Source organism: Monodelphis domestica, chromosome 2 (genome assembly GCF_027887165.1).
Source record: "Monodelphis domestica isolate mMonDom1 chromosome 2, mMonDom1.pri, whole genome shotgun sequence".
Taxonomy (NCBI): domain Eukaryota; kingdom Metazoa; phylum Chordata; class Mammalia; order Didelphimorphia; family Didelphidae; genus Monodelphis; species Monodelphis domestica.
This window is the reverse complement of record NC_077228.1, coordinates 38,764,807-38,778,304: the sequence shown is the minus strand read 5'-3', so window position 1 is coordinate 38,778,304 and position 13,498 is coordinate 38,764,807. Positions and strand designations below refer to the sequence as shown.

Below are 13,498 nucleotides of genomic sequence, written 5' to 3'. Positions count from 1 at the left end.
ATCAATGCTTATCCTACCTCTAGCTTTGTCTCCCTTACACACAACGGAGGAAAGGGGAAGTGCCAAGGAATGACCTTTTGTTACACAGAAAGATGAAAGAGGAGGCAACCAGAATCTCAAGACAACCCACACCTTTAAACTCCACCCATACTTTGGCTCTAGTCAGTTTCTTTTGGGGTAGGGTCTAGGTCTCAGCCCTGATCTCTGGGGGTTGAAGGTGCCATTATTTTGCATTCTGTACAGTGGTAGAGGTGGGATAGTACAGGAAGAAAGACCAGTGGGTTTAGTAAGAGTGGGGCATGGGGGAGGTCCAGGATCAAATCCCATCTTTGCCACTTACTTAACTCCTGTGGACCCTACTTTACTCACCTACAAAATGGGTAGGTTTGGGTGAGATTCGCACTAAGATTTCTTCCAGCTCTCTTATCTACAATCCTGAAAGAGTTAGTGGAGGCATTTGTTTTCCAAGGACATTTGGTGGAGACATCAAGGTGGTGTGGAGATAGAGTGCTGGACCTAGAGTCTGAAAGACTCTAGTTCAAATTCAGCCTAAGACATTTATTTACTGTGTGACTCTGGGCAAGTCACTTAACCTCTGTTTGCTTCAGTTTCCTCTTCTTGAAAATGAGTATATAGAGATGGGAGGTCCTAGGTTCAAATCTGACCTCAGACACTTCCCAGTTGTGTGACCCTGGGCAAGTCACTTGACCCCCATTGCCTAGCCCTTACCACTCTTCTGCCTTGGAGCCAATACACAGTATTGACTCCAAGACAGAAGGTAAGGGTTTAAAAAAAAAAAAGAAAATGAGTATAATAATAGCACTTACTTCCCAGGGTTATTATGAGGACCAGGAATGCTATTTTGGTTCCTTTGCAAAGTTTAAAATGTCATATAAATGATGGTTATTATTATTAGCATTGCTGCTGCCTCTGCTATTATTTTTATTGAAAAGGGTGTTGCCTTTTAGCAGCAGAAAGTTGCTTCTTTGATCTCATCTCCTGTCTCTTACTAGAGCTCTGAGACCTTCTGAGACCTGTTGTTCTGATTGGAACTGACTGAAGGAAGCCATTAAACTCCCAAATTCTAAACAGTTAGGAAGTAACGGTGTCAGTTGACAATTTCAGTATGGCTAAGGATAACTAAGTATGCAGGCTCTTAACATGGTGGAAATGAAACTGAAGTTATTGGGGTCCTGGCAAGCCTTTGTGGGAATGGAGGGGTGAGTAGAAATGATCGGTCCCTAGAATGAATAGTCATTAGAGGTAGCTGCATGGTATAGGGAGATAGAAGGTGAGACCTGAAGACCTGAATTCAAATCCAACAGCAGCACTTGTTTCCTCATCAGTAAAATGCAGATGATAATAGCATTGACTTTCCAGAGTTGTTGTGAGATCAAATGAGGTGATATTTATAAAGTGTTTTCCAAATCTTAAAATGGTATTATGTAATTAGGGGAAGAATGGTTTGGTGTTAGAAGGCCAAAATAATTTTCTTATCTTTTCACTGAAATTCTCTTTAAGGATCTAGATATGTTTTAGTTGTTATCTTCTTTAAGGCCAGTCTAACTGGGGATAAGGTCACCCAATGTTTTTCTTTCTGGGATTCACAGTATCTCAGAAATGGAATGACCTGCAGAGTTCACTCACACTTGAACAAAGATCCTTTCAACTATATCTTGGTCATCCAGCCTTTATCTGGAGACTTCCAGTAGGGGAAGATCCATTTCCTCCTGAGGTAGTCCCTTTTACTTTGGAATAGCTATAGTTCTTAGAAAGTTTGTTTTTTTCTTCCCTTATATCAATCAAATACTTGTCACTTAATATCTCCTATCCATAGAGTTCAGTCTTCCACTCTGCCATCTATGTATTCCTCTGGGTTTTCCTCCTGGGGCAAAGCAGAACAAGTCTAATTACTCATCCATAAGGAAGTCTTTTAAATACTTAAAGACAGCTATTATTCCCCTTTGGGATCTATAATCACTTAAAATGGGCTGGCCATTTTAGGAGAAAGAGAAAGGTTCCGGTTAATGGGATTCATGTGATTCAATCACCAAAAGGTCATCTTTTATTTATCATTCTTGTCCCTCTTATTTATGGCTCATCCTTAGGTTCACTTAGGCAGGATAGCCAATAGTTCTTTCTGTTCATACTCTTGTCACTTTTACTAGGAATTCAACAATCCTTGAACTGACTTTAAATTCAAATCCTGTTGAAAGACATAAAGGACTGGGTATTTTTATCTCACTTTCTTTTAACCTGATTCCTTAGATTGTTAGGAAATCTCATTGATTATACCCTAAGGGTGGACACTATATGATTTTATATTGACGGTGCCAAGGAAATGTCTCTGGAAGACATTAGAAAAAGCTCAGCTTTGATCTTTTATAAAATTATGACCCAGCTTTCAAGATCTTTCTTGAAATTCCATTTCTTCCATTAACCCTTCTCTTGCTATTTCAGTCCTTAAGAGAATCATAGCATCAAAATTATAACAGTTGAAATTCTCTAGAGGCAGTATTTCTTAATTTTAGGTTAATTTACTAATTGACTACTCAAGACAATCTAAACTGACCAGTTTAGTCCTTCCACAATCTGGATTGGTACAAATGAGGCCAAATCCCTCTTGAGCTGCTCTTTATATACCCTTTGTGGCCTCACCACTAAGTCCATCCTCTGGACATCCCAAGGCATTTCTGCTTGGCAAATAGCCACTGAGGTGGTGGATTTAGAGACCTCAATTCCTCTCTCATTACTTTATCACAGGAAAAGTAGCATACTTTGTGGAGACTCAGAAGACACCAACATATCCTATCACAGGGCCAGACCACTGTAGTTCAACATGGGAATTAGAGCTTGTTGACTTCTCTTACCTAAAAGAGTTCTTGTAAACAGATAAATAAGGAGTAAGCCTCTACTCTGCTTCTAGCAAAAGCCAACCCAGTGAGGTGCCTTAAGGTCTGGGAGTAAGGCTGGCTGGCCTTCATAACTCAAGGCTTAAGAAAGGTTTCATATAAAAATTATTACAATTCAATATTAATGTCCACTAAATGGTAGTTAGGAGTGATTGGAAGGTTGTTAAAACCCTTGACAGAAATAGGAAAATTAGGAGAAGAGATAGTTTCAGATGGAAAGATAATTCATTTTGCTTTGAATATGCTGAGACTTAGGTCTATTGGACATTCAACTAGACATGTCTAGAAGACAGTTGATGAGGGACTGGAGAGAAATGAGAGCTGTATACATGGATCTGAGAATCATACATATAGAAATAGGACAGTTGAATTGATGGGAGCTAACAAGATCACCAAAAAAAAAGAAAAGCCTCAGAAGTCTCCCTCCATTCATTGGGGTAAGACATGGAAGATGATCTTGTAAGGGAAACTGGGAACAGCTAGACAGAACCAAGAGAAGGCAATATCATGAAGATCCAGGGAATAAAGTTAAACACTGACAAATGATGCAGAGAGATCAAGAGGGATAAAAACTCAGAGAAGGCCATGAAGAGATCATCGATGACCTTGGAGAGAGCAGTTTCAATCTATGTGTTCAGTTGTCAAATTACAAGGAGATTGTAAACCTTAAAATTTCACAGACTTATGAATGTTAAAAATTTTACTCTAGATTGAGGAATCCTCCAATTCCCTACTGAGAAACATTCCCCATTTTGATGTGAGAACTTGCCAGGATCAGAAATGGGAGGACCCCTACTCTACCCGTACTTAAGACTGCTTTAGGAGAGAAAACTCCTTGCTAAACAATGAAAGTACTTGGACCCATGCTTATAATAAGGCAAGGAGTTCTTTGAGCCAGGCCTGTTTTTAGAATTGATACAATGGGATGCTAGGTACCTAAAAGGGTTGGGCAAGTTTTCTCTTGATGAGATTAGTTGACTCAGCTGTGTTTTCTCTCTTTCAGACTTACTGAGGAGATTGGTCGACTTAGCAGAAATTTAGATGGGCAGTCCTTTGGAAAGCGTCTACAGTGATTGGTAGATGTAGGGACTTAGGGGAGGTGATATGAGAAAAAAAACCCTATATAAGAAAAAGCAGAATCTCTTGAGGAGATATCCTTTTGGAGAAATCCTTTTGGAGGATCTCTGATGAGGATCGCTTGGGAAGAATCTCTTGAGAGAGGCTCTGGAGAAGGGAAGTTCTTGGAGGACAATCTCTAAGGAGGTCTCGCTGGAAGGCTCTCTGGTGAAGTCAGCTGAGATGGAGCTGGCCTGGTGTTACTAGAATCCTTGTTTAGGCAGACCTTGTGGTGAGTGTTAAAAGACTGACTGACTGATTCTCTCTCTTAAGACTCAGGTCTAGGCCATATTGGCTTGAGGCCCTTCATAATTATTCCTTTCCTACTCTTTCTCTAATTCCTCATTATATTATTAATTAAAAAGCTCTATAAAACCCAATTGACTTGGTATTTGAATAATTGGGAATATTTCCCTGGCCACCACCTTATATTTGATTTAAAAAAAACCAAGACACTGTAGTGAAACATATTTTCTGCAGTCAAATTTACTCACCCTCTCTTATATCTATCACAATTTATATCTTCCACCATTTTAACTCACTACAGTTTAAGACCTCAACCGTTTTAAATCTCACAAGATGAGAAGTGCTTTGGAGATGAGAAAGTAGAAATAGTGAGTGGATTTACACTGGATATTTCTATGGAGGGAGAGACACACAAAGACAGAGTAACAAAAAGACAGAGAAATAGAAACAGAAAGGAAACACAAACTCTCAGAGAAGACAAGTGATCAAGAACAAAAAGAAAAAATGTCTTTCACTCAGAGAGAAGCAAAAGAGGAGAGTATCTAGAAAAGTATAAGAGAGTTTTAAATGTATAACAAAATGGCAAATAGTCTCAAAATTCTCAGTAAGGTAGATGGTAAGGTCTTCTGATGAGAGAAATGGGTTGACATCTTAGGGCAGTGATGGTGAACCTATGGCAACAGTGCCAAAGGTGACATGAAGAATGCTCTCTGTGGGCACATAGCCACCCTGTCCCTTCTCCCCCCTCCCCCTGAGTCCATTCATTATTTGAAAGGCAGAGGGACTTAGGCCTGATGACATTTTTTTATAACCCCTGCCCCTTGGCCCAGAAGTCCAATGTGTGGGTTAAGGGGGAGGGGTGGGGGGGCACCTGACACCCAGTGGAGGGAGTGGTATGGCATTCTCTCTCTAAAAGATTCATCATCACTGTATTAGGGTATAATAAGAAAGGAATTATTTTGAAAACACTGAGACGGGAACTGCGAATAAGAGTGAAAGAGTGAAAAGATCTATCAGTCTTCCACTCTGTGGGTTTGGTGTGCAAAGTTAGCACTTACCCAGTACTATTATTTCCTTCATACAATCCAGGGGGAAATAGGAGTTAGTGTTCAGAATATGCAATGAGGATTGAAAAGGCAGAACATTTGTAGGCGATGATGAAAAAAAAAAGGATAAACCAGTTTATGTAAGTAAAATGGAGCAAAGTTAGAAATCATGAGAATTTAAGAGGCTGAGAGTAGCTAGGTAGTTCAATATAGAGCTAGACCTTGAGATGAGAAGTCCTGGATTCAAATCTGACCTCCTATAATTCTTAGCTATGTAATCCTGGGCAAAGTCACTTACCCCCAATTGCCAAGTCCTTATTCTTCTGCCTTGGAACTGATACATAGTATTAATTCTAGTTTGAAAGGCAGGGGTTTTAAATAATTTGGGACATCAATATATAAATTGAAGTTCCTGAGGACAAGGGTAGGGGTTGAAGCAGAGGAGACTGTGAACAAATGGAACCTGAGTTTAAAGATTAGCCCTAGAGTGTTTTGTGTCATTAATATGTGACTCTGGATTAGTGGAGAGAATGCTGAGTACCAGGTTACATATAAGATTTGGTATAAAAGATATTCTTCAGTCTTCAAGAAAAACATGCTGTTCTAGACATGTAGGAAAGAAAATACTTCGGAAGTAACACATAGGTAGGGGGAAGCTGGCTCCTCAACACAACCCTGATGTCTAGTTTGCTTGCTTCCTCTTTTTAGTTGGTTTTTAGTTGATTCTCAGTGACCCCATTTGGGGTATTTTTGGCAAAAGTACTGAAGTAGTTTGCCATTTCCTTCTCTACTCATTTTGTAGATGAAGAAACTGAGACCATATTTAAACTCAAGAAGATGAATCTTCCTGACTTCTGGTCTGTAGTTCTACCCATTGCACCTGTCCCACCGCCTCCCCTCTAGAGACTTCAGGGAATTTCCCTTCAGGTGTGATTCCTTTCAGGCCTGTCTCTTGGTCTGAATTATCTTAGACTGACAGGCCAAGTGCTCATCTATTGTGTATTTTCTGTTACATGCTAATCTGTATAATTTTTCAGCTTTCTTTATTCTATTCGCTTGGATAAACTGACTTGCTTGATTTTCACTACTTGTGATTGTCTTTTGTGTAACCTAGTACTTGGTAGAAAGGAGACAAAATGGTGAGTTTAAGCTAAGGGCTATTCTCCTTCTTTTAAAAGATAGTGACCAGGGATGCTGGTAGCTTTTGTTTTGAATCTATTGTGTCCCCAGACCTCTGCAATATTTGAGGAAAAGATAGATAACGGTTCTAATCTGGTACCTCCTGAAAGAGACTGGAGGAAAGAATGCCCAGCCTGGCAGTACTTTGAGCTTTTCCAGTTCCTCCCCTCTAATCTCATGGCAGCTATACTGCTGGCTTTCTTCTTCTCCTTGGAGTGATCCAAGACATCAGTTCATATCTTTCAATAACTCCCTTTGGACTATGTATTTTTATTAGAAACCCCAAGAGGATGTACAATAGTTTACATGCTCAGCATACAGACTACAAAATGTAATGAATTCTTTGAGGAAGGAGGGTGAATGAGGAGAGCAAACAAATAGTTGCCAATAGGCTTGGGATCTGGTAACATATTGTGTTTTTTCTTATGTGCCAGCCTCTGTCACAATATTCAGATTGTTGGACCCCCAAGGAGGAGATGCTGCCCATTGATACTATTAAGGAGAGGGTCTAGAAATGGCAGTGGAAAACAGGCAGCATCCCTCCCTTTGGGGCCACACGGGCATAATGGTAGGGAGAGGGAGAAGAGGTAAAAGAACGTGCCAAAACACTGGAGAGGCTGAACAGAAAAGCACAGGCTTTTAGGTAGTTTCTGAGACTGCAGGGATATGGAAGAAGCATGAGAGGAACAGTGTGAATACAAAACAATAGAATGATGGTTCCACAGGGCACAGTGGAAAGAGAGGATGGGGAAAGGGATCCAGAAGTAGTTATGGATAGAATGATTGTGGGGGAGAGAGCTAAAACTTAGGCAGCCTAGAATTCCAAATCAAGGATTCTGTGTAAAGGAGAATTTGTTGGCCTTCTGATAGCAGGCTCTTCAGCTAAGAGCTGACTTGATTATTGTTTCCTGGGTAAAAAGTGGAAAAGAATGGGGATGAGAGGAGGGAGGAAAGTTGTCTTCAGTCCCAGTCCAAGCATTATAGACAACTGGTCTATTGGCAAGAGATAGGCTTGAGGGGGCAGCTGGGTAGCTCAGTGGATTGAGAGCCAGGCCTAGAGACTGGAGGTCCTAGGTTCAAATCTGGACTCAGACACTTCCAAGCTGTGTGACCCTGGGCAAGTCACTTGACCCCCATTGCCTAGCCCTTACCACTCTTCTGCCTTGGAGCCAATACACAGTATTAACTCCAAGACGGAAGGTAAGGGTTTAAAAAAAAAGAGAGAGAGATAGGCTTGAGAGGGTTGGTGGTAAGTGGCCTGTGTCTGAGTCCTTATTAGTTATTAAAGCAGAAGTGTGGTTGATTTTGTTGCTATTGTTGTTTTGTCATTTTTCAGTTATGTCTGATTCTTAGTGACCCTTTCTAGAATTTTCTTAGCAAAGATGCCTGGAATGACTTGTTATTCCTTCTCCAGCTCATTTTACAGATGATAAAACTCAGGCAAAAGGGGTTAAGTGACTTGCCTAGGATCACATGGCTAGTGTCTGAGGTCAGATTTGACCTCAGAGCTTCCTGACTCTCAGCTCAGTACTCACCAATATAACAATCATCAGGGAGGTCAACTCCATGCCAGAGTCCAGCTCTGATGATTTTTTCCAGCTATGGAGGAGGAAGCAAGTCTTTGGGGTCTTTGACTAAACCTGGTATCCAAGTGACCTAGTGACAAAACATAGGGATAGGCTGCCACATCATGGCATGAGACCTGTGGTTGGACCAAAGTCCCAGTCTGAGCTTGGTAGTCTGATGGTAAGTGATGGGAGCAGAAAACAAGAAGGCAAGAGTTCTCAATGTTATAGAAGACTTGGGCAATGATTACCTTTATGGGACCTTCCAGCTCTAAATTTGTGATTCTACAGTGGAAGATAATCTCAGAGGGAAGGCAGTTTGGGGTGGTGGGTGATTGGAACATGATGAGGCCTAGGAAAGATCTGAAAGAAGGTGCCATTTGACCTGGGTCACGAAGGAAGTTAGAGAAGCTAATCTTGTATCAGGATGGCTCTGATTCCATAATTCAGTGATTAGAGTAAGAGCAGTAGTCTAAAAGACCCAGGTTGTTTAATCATCACTCTCTACCACTTACTAGTCATGAGCCCATTCAATTTAATATGTATTATTGAGTACCTACTATGTGTCAGGCAATGTGCCAGGCACTGATGGAATAATATCTTACTGTCAAAGACTTTAGAATCTGTAGAGAGGAAACAGTTTTTAGAGGAATATATACAAAATATATTGAGTAAATGTAAAGTAACTTCATCAGAGGGGCAGAAGAACGCAATAGTAGCATGGCTTCAGGAAAGGCTTCCTATAGAAGGCAGCCCTGGAGAAGGGAGCAACTAGGTAGCATGGTGGATGGAGTTGGGAGGTCCTGGGATCAAATCAGATTTCAGAGACTGCCTAGCTATATGACCCTGGACAAGTCACTTAACCCTGTTTGAGGAGGAAACTCAGTTACTTCGTCTGTAAAATGAACCAGAGAAGGAAATGGCAAATCAGTATATTTGCCAAGAAAACCCCAAATGGGGGTCACCAAGAGCCATTCAGGAATGAAAAGGAATTATAAGTGGGAGATCTTAAGTGGCAATGGTTAGCAGGCATTTGGAACATTGGAACTGGAACTCCAGAGGGAGATGACAGACAGTTTGGATACTTGTGTGGGAGTCATGTGGGTAGGGATGATCCCATGGGAGCTGATGAAATCACTGAGCAAATGAGCTAGCCATAGGCCCAGAGAGTGAGAGCTATCAGGGTTATGTGGGTTATTTGGCTGAACCCTTGAAAATGACTCATTTAAGGCTCCCAAGGATTTGAATGAATGTAGGTCCTCTAACTTCAGAGCCAGACAGCTTCTTCTCATGTTATCTCACTACTCCTCCCTCTTTGTATTTATGTAGCAATTTTAAGGGTTACCAAGCATACTTTACCAATATTATCCCATTTGATTTTCACAATCATTGTTAAATAGGCATCTATAGTACAAAGTATCACTTAATCAACAAATATCTGTCAAACACCTACTAAGCATCAAGAACTTGCATGACACAAGGCATAAAGTGTTAGCAACAAAGGAGAGACAGACTAAAGAGTCTAGGAAACTGTAAGGAGTGGGGACAAGTTTCAGCTGGGAGGCAGCACCTGGGAGAGAACTTAAAAGAAGAGATGAGGTGAGAATACTCATAGCTGACTCTCCTTCCCTCCCTTCTCTCCAAGGCACTGAAGAAGGAAACCCAGCTAGATAAAGGAAGGGATGAAGCATTCTCCTAGAGGAAACTTTTGCTTTGTTTCCATTTGAGGATTGTTGGGATTGAATCTATTCTGAACTGGGTTTGGTGGGATACAACTCTGATTCTCTTCTCTCACTTTTACCTGAACTAATCCAGCCCACATCTACTCCAAAAGCTGAGTCCTTAAAATCTGCATTTTCTTCCTAGGGAGAGTCCCTGAACACACATTAAAAAGAAATGGAGATTCAATCTCCATAGCAACCTGGAGATATAAATCTTGCCTAATTGAATTATTGTGTTGTAGATTGTACTCTGGGGAAAGAACTTTAGAGCTGAAATAAGAAGCAAATCCTGGACTTAAAAGAGTTCTAAGAAAGTGGGTGGTGGAAATATTAAGGGCACTTAGTGGAGATGGTCTCTAAATGTGGTATTTTCCCCTCCCCCTATACAATTTCAATTCAAGAACCCCTTTCAAATCCCTATAAAATGTTGTAGTAAAGGGACTGTAACATCTCTGCCATTCAGGTGAAGATATAAGACAGGATCATAAAATCATAGAAGAATTTCGATTTCAGAGGCCTTGTAGTCAAATCCCTTTATTTTACAAGTGAAGAAGCTAAGGACTAAGGGAGGCTAAATCATTAGCCTAAATCAGGAAGGTAATAAGTATCAGGGGCTGGATTTTCACTGAGGTCCTCAGACACACGAGCAAATGTTCTTTCACTGGTCTATCACATGGCATGGGTTATGAACCCAAGCATCGTTGTGTTATGCTTAGCTGGGCCACTACCAGATGCAGAAAAAGGACTATTGTGGGGAGGAAAGAAGTATGCTGGGAATAGAAAAAGGCCTTATTTGCTTGGACACTTCGAATTTTAACTTCTTTAACTGGTTGAAACCAGAAGGTACAAGGAGGCAGATTTCTGATGGAAGAGGGAACTTCCTAATACGGACTGCTGTCCCAGGGTGGAATGGGCTGTCCTTTCAAGCAATGACTTGATGACCACTTTGGGGTTTTCATTCAGGGAGTTTCTGAAGTCCTTATAACCTCTGGGACACAGTGACTCCTGGGGATGTTGCCTTTGACTTGAGCCAAGGTGTCAGATCCAAGATGGGGTGGGGAAAGGAGTCTCCTGTGCAAAGGCAGCATCCACAACTTTCTCTTCATGTCTAGAGAAGATTAACTAAAGAGAAGGAGTTTTTCAGTAACTCTCTTGTGCCCTCCTGGGAAAGGTGTGTGTGAAATGGAAGGGGAGGGCTCGCGTGGAGGCCAAGATGCCCAAGCAGATAAGGAGGTGGGCAGAGAACGCTGCCTCGATTGGCATGAGGAGGGTCCAGCCGCCCACTGAACCCCCGGGGGCTCCGGCTCTCTGGCAAGGCAGAGCATTCGGCTACCACCTGCCCGCCTGCGGCTCGGGAGACACAGGGGGCCAGGAGAGGTACGTGGAGCGCCCCGGGAGGAAGAAGCAGCTGCGCTTTGTCTCCCGCAGTGAGTGAGTCACCAGCCCCTGCAGCCCCCGAGGCGGGCAGCTGCCCTCTCCCGCTTAAGCTGCAGCACTAACCACGCCGGCGGCAGCAACAGCAACAGGGAGCTGGCACCCAGCCTGAGCTGCTGCCGCCACTACAGCTCCTTCCTCCTCCTCCTCCTCTCCCCTTCCTCCCTCCCCATCCACGTCCCCTCCCCTTCCCCACCCCCCACCGCGAACTTAGTCAGCGGTTCGCGCCGCCCGAAGCCCATTGGCCGCTGGAACGCGACGCGTCACAATGGAGCCGGCTGGAGGCGGTGAGCCGGGCTGCGCTGGGGCTTCCCACTAAGCCACGGGGAACCGGGAAAGTGCCGGGCGCAGGGCTCGTCGCCTGCCTGCCCGCCCGTTCTCCAGGCTGCCTGCCTGCCTATCTGTCTGCTCGCCGGCCCCGGAGCCGGGGCAGAGCTGCTGCTGCTGCTGGGGGCCGGAGCCCTCCGAGGCTCGCAGGTAACCGGGAACGCGGGGGCTGGGACTCGCAGCACGGGGGAGAGATGGGGGAAGAAGGAAGAGGAGGAAGGACCACTACGACCTGGGGCGGTGGCAGTAGCAGCAGGTGGCTTGGCTGGGCAGGTGCTACCTGCTAGCGTCTCACCTGGGTGCGCGTGGGGCCTGTGGGCACCTTTCGCGAGTTTCATCCGGGCTGGGGCACAGGGATGCGACTAGCCTGGGGGAGGCCCCCTCTCTTCTTGGACAGGGGTCCTCTGACCTAAGACCTCGGGCGGAGGAGAAAAGTAGGGTGTCAATTCCCCCAGCTTAGGTCCCAGGACCTTTCCCCCCTCCCCCAGCTTCCTAAGGTGGGATCCTGAGTCTGGGGTGGGCGAAATGGAGCTATCCTTCAGCTACATCTTTGCCCCGCGCAGGTGAGCTGTTCAAGGCTTTGGATGCTGCTCCCCTAATCCCAGCCCAGTTCCTTTCTTGTGGATAAACAACTATTTTAGGTCTTGGCCGTTCACCTGCAACGTGGTGAGGCTTATGTCGTTTTAATGTTTGTTGTTGATGTGTGGGTGGTGCTACGGAGCCCATCTTCAAGTTCTTTCAACTGCTGAAAGCAGGTGCCTAAGGGTCAGAAGGAAAGGCTTGGTGTTGGCTCACTGCCCTGTGTTCCCAACTGACTTCCCAAAGTCCGTAGGTTGTCTTCAGGTTCAGATGCTACTTGTTCATGACTCTCATGTGTTTAAAAGGAAAAAGAACATCCCCTCCCCTCCAAATGCTACTTTGATGGATTCATTGTTCTGCTTTCCAAAGACTTTCAAAGTATCCCCTGTAATCGGGTATCTGTATGAAATTTGAAGACCATATGCTTTCAAGCCAGAATAGTTAGCTCACTCAGTGTATTCTAAGAAAAGGAATGAAATATTCGAATGTCCAAAGCAAAATCATTCCCTCTCTCCTATCATCCCTGGTCTACAACTTCAAGACACAACAGCAGTTTCACTGTAATTTAAGTAGGGTATATCACAAAAACTAACAGTTGTTCTAGAAGCAACCCTTTACACCCTGGACTCTCCAAGTGTAGATTGATCAGTTTGGCTTGTAGCTGTTGAATGGGCGTCTGCTTCTATCCTAGAAGGGCAATTCTACCCTACTGAGAGTAAAATGACAGCTGATCCCTTAAGAGTGACTTGGGGGTAATTCAGAGCTTTAAGTGCTATCTGTGAGAGCTTAAATTTATTTTAGCTAAAAGGCAAGTTGCTGGTTCAAACAGCCTAGGAGCACAAATGAGGGTCTTACCGAATAGTACAGTCTCCTCATAGCTTCTTTCTATATATCTTACTTTAGCACTCAAAATAGCCACCTTCAAATTAGCGCCAAACTCTGTAGCTTGTGAGAAAGCCAGGCCTGTTTCTAGAACTAGAAAGATGTTCTAACATGTCCTGCCTCGAGATGATCCATTATCGTATTTTATTGGTCACTTGCCGTTGACTAGTTGCCCTTTAAAATGAGGAGAGGAAAAGGATTCTTCATTTGAGACCTGCTCTTTCAGTTGCCAGAATTCTCAAAAGCAGGGCACTGCCACTCATAATAATACAATCCTACGTGAACAATAGGAAGAGACACCAAGTTGTGTTGCTATTTAGATTCTCCTGTTTTATCTGGTTCTTATCTAAAATGAGCAACACTTACTTGTTGAAGGAAGCATCTAGAGGGGAATTTGAATATTTAAATATATGAAAAGTTTCTCCGATGCTTTACCAGGAACATCCATTGTGTAATTTGGCCTCATTTTTTCAACCAGGTCTTCAAGGATG

The 13,498-nt window shown here is 43.3% G+C and overlaps 1 protein-coding gene across 4 annotated transcripts in view; it reads left to right on the top strand.

Moving 5' to 3' along the window:
* Window positions 1-1,077: 1,077 nt before the first annotated feature.
* Window positions 1,078-13,498, top strand: part of LRRC8B (leucine rich repeat containing 8 VRAC subunit B) — a 102,862-nt gene continuing 90,441 nt past the window's right edge. For 2 of the 4 annotated variants that reach the window (XM_007480359.3, XM_056815373.1), the window contains exon 1: window positions 1,078-1,220. The gene's annotated coding sequence lies outside the window, so the exon portion shown is untranslated. Of the gene's footprint in view, window positions 1,221-11,187; window positions 11,697-13,498 lie in introns of those variants that run through there. The other 2 variants (XM_007480358.3, XM_016429835.2) reach the window with 2 other exon arrangements.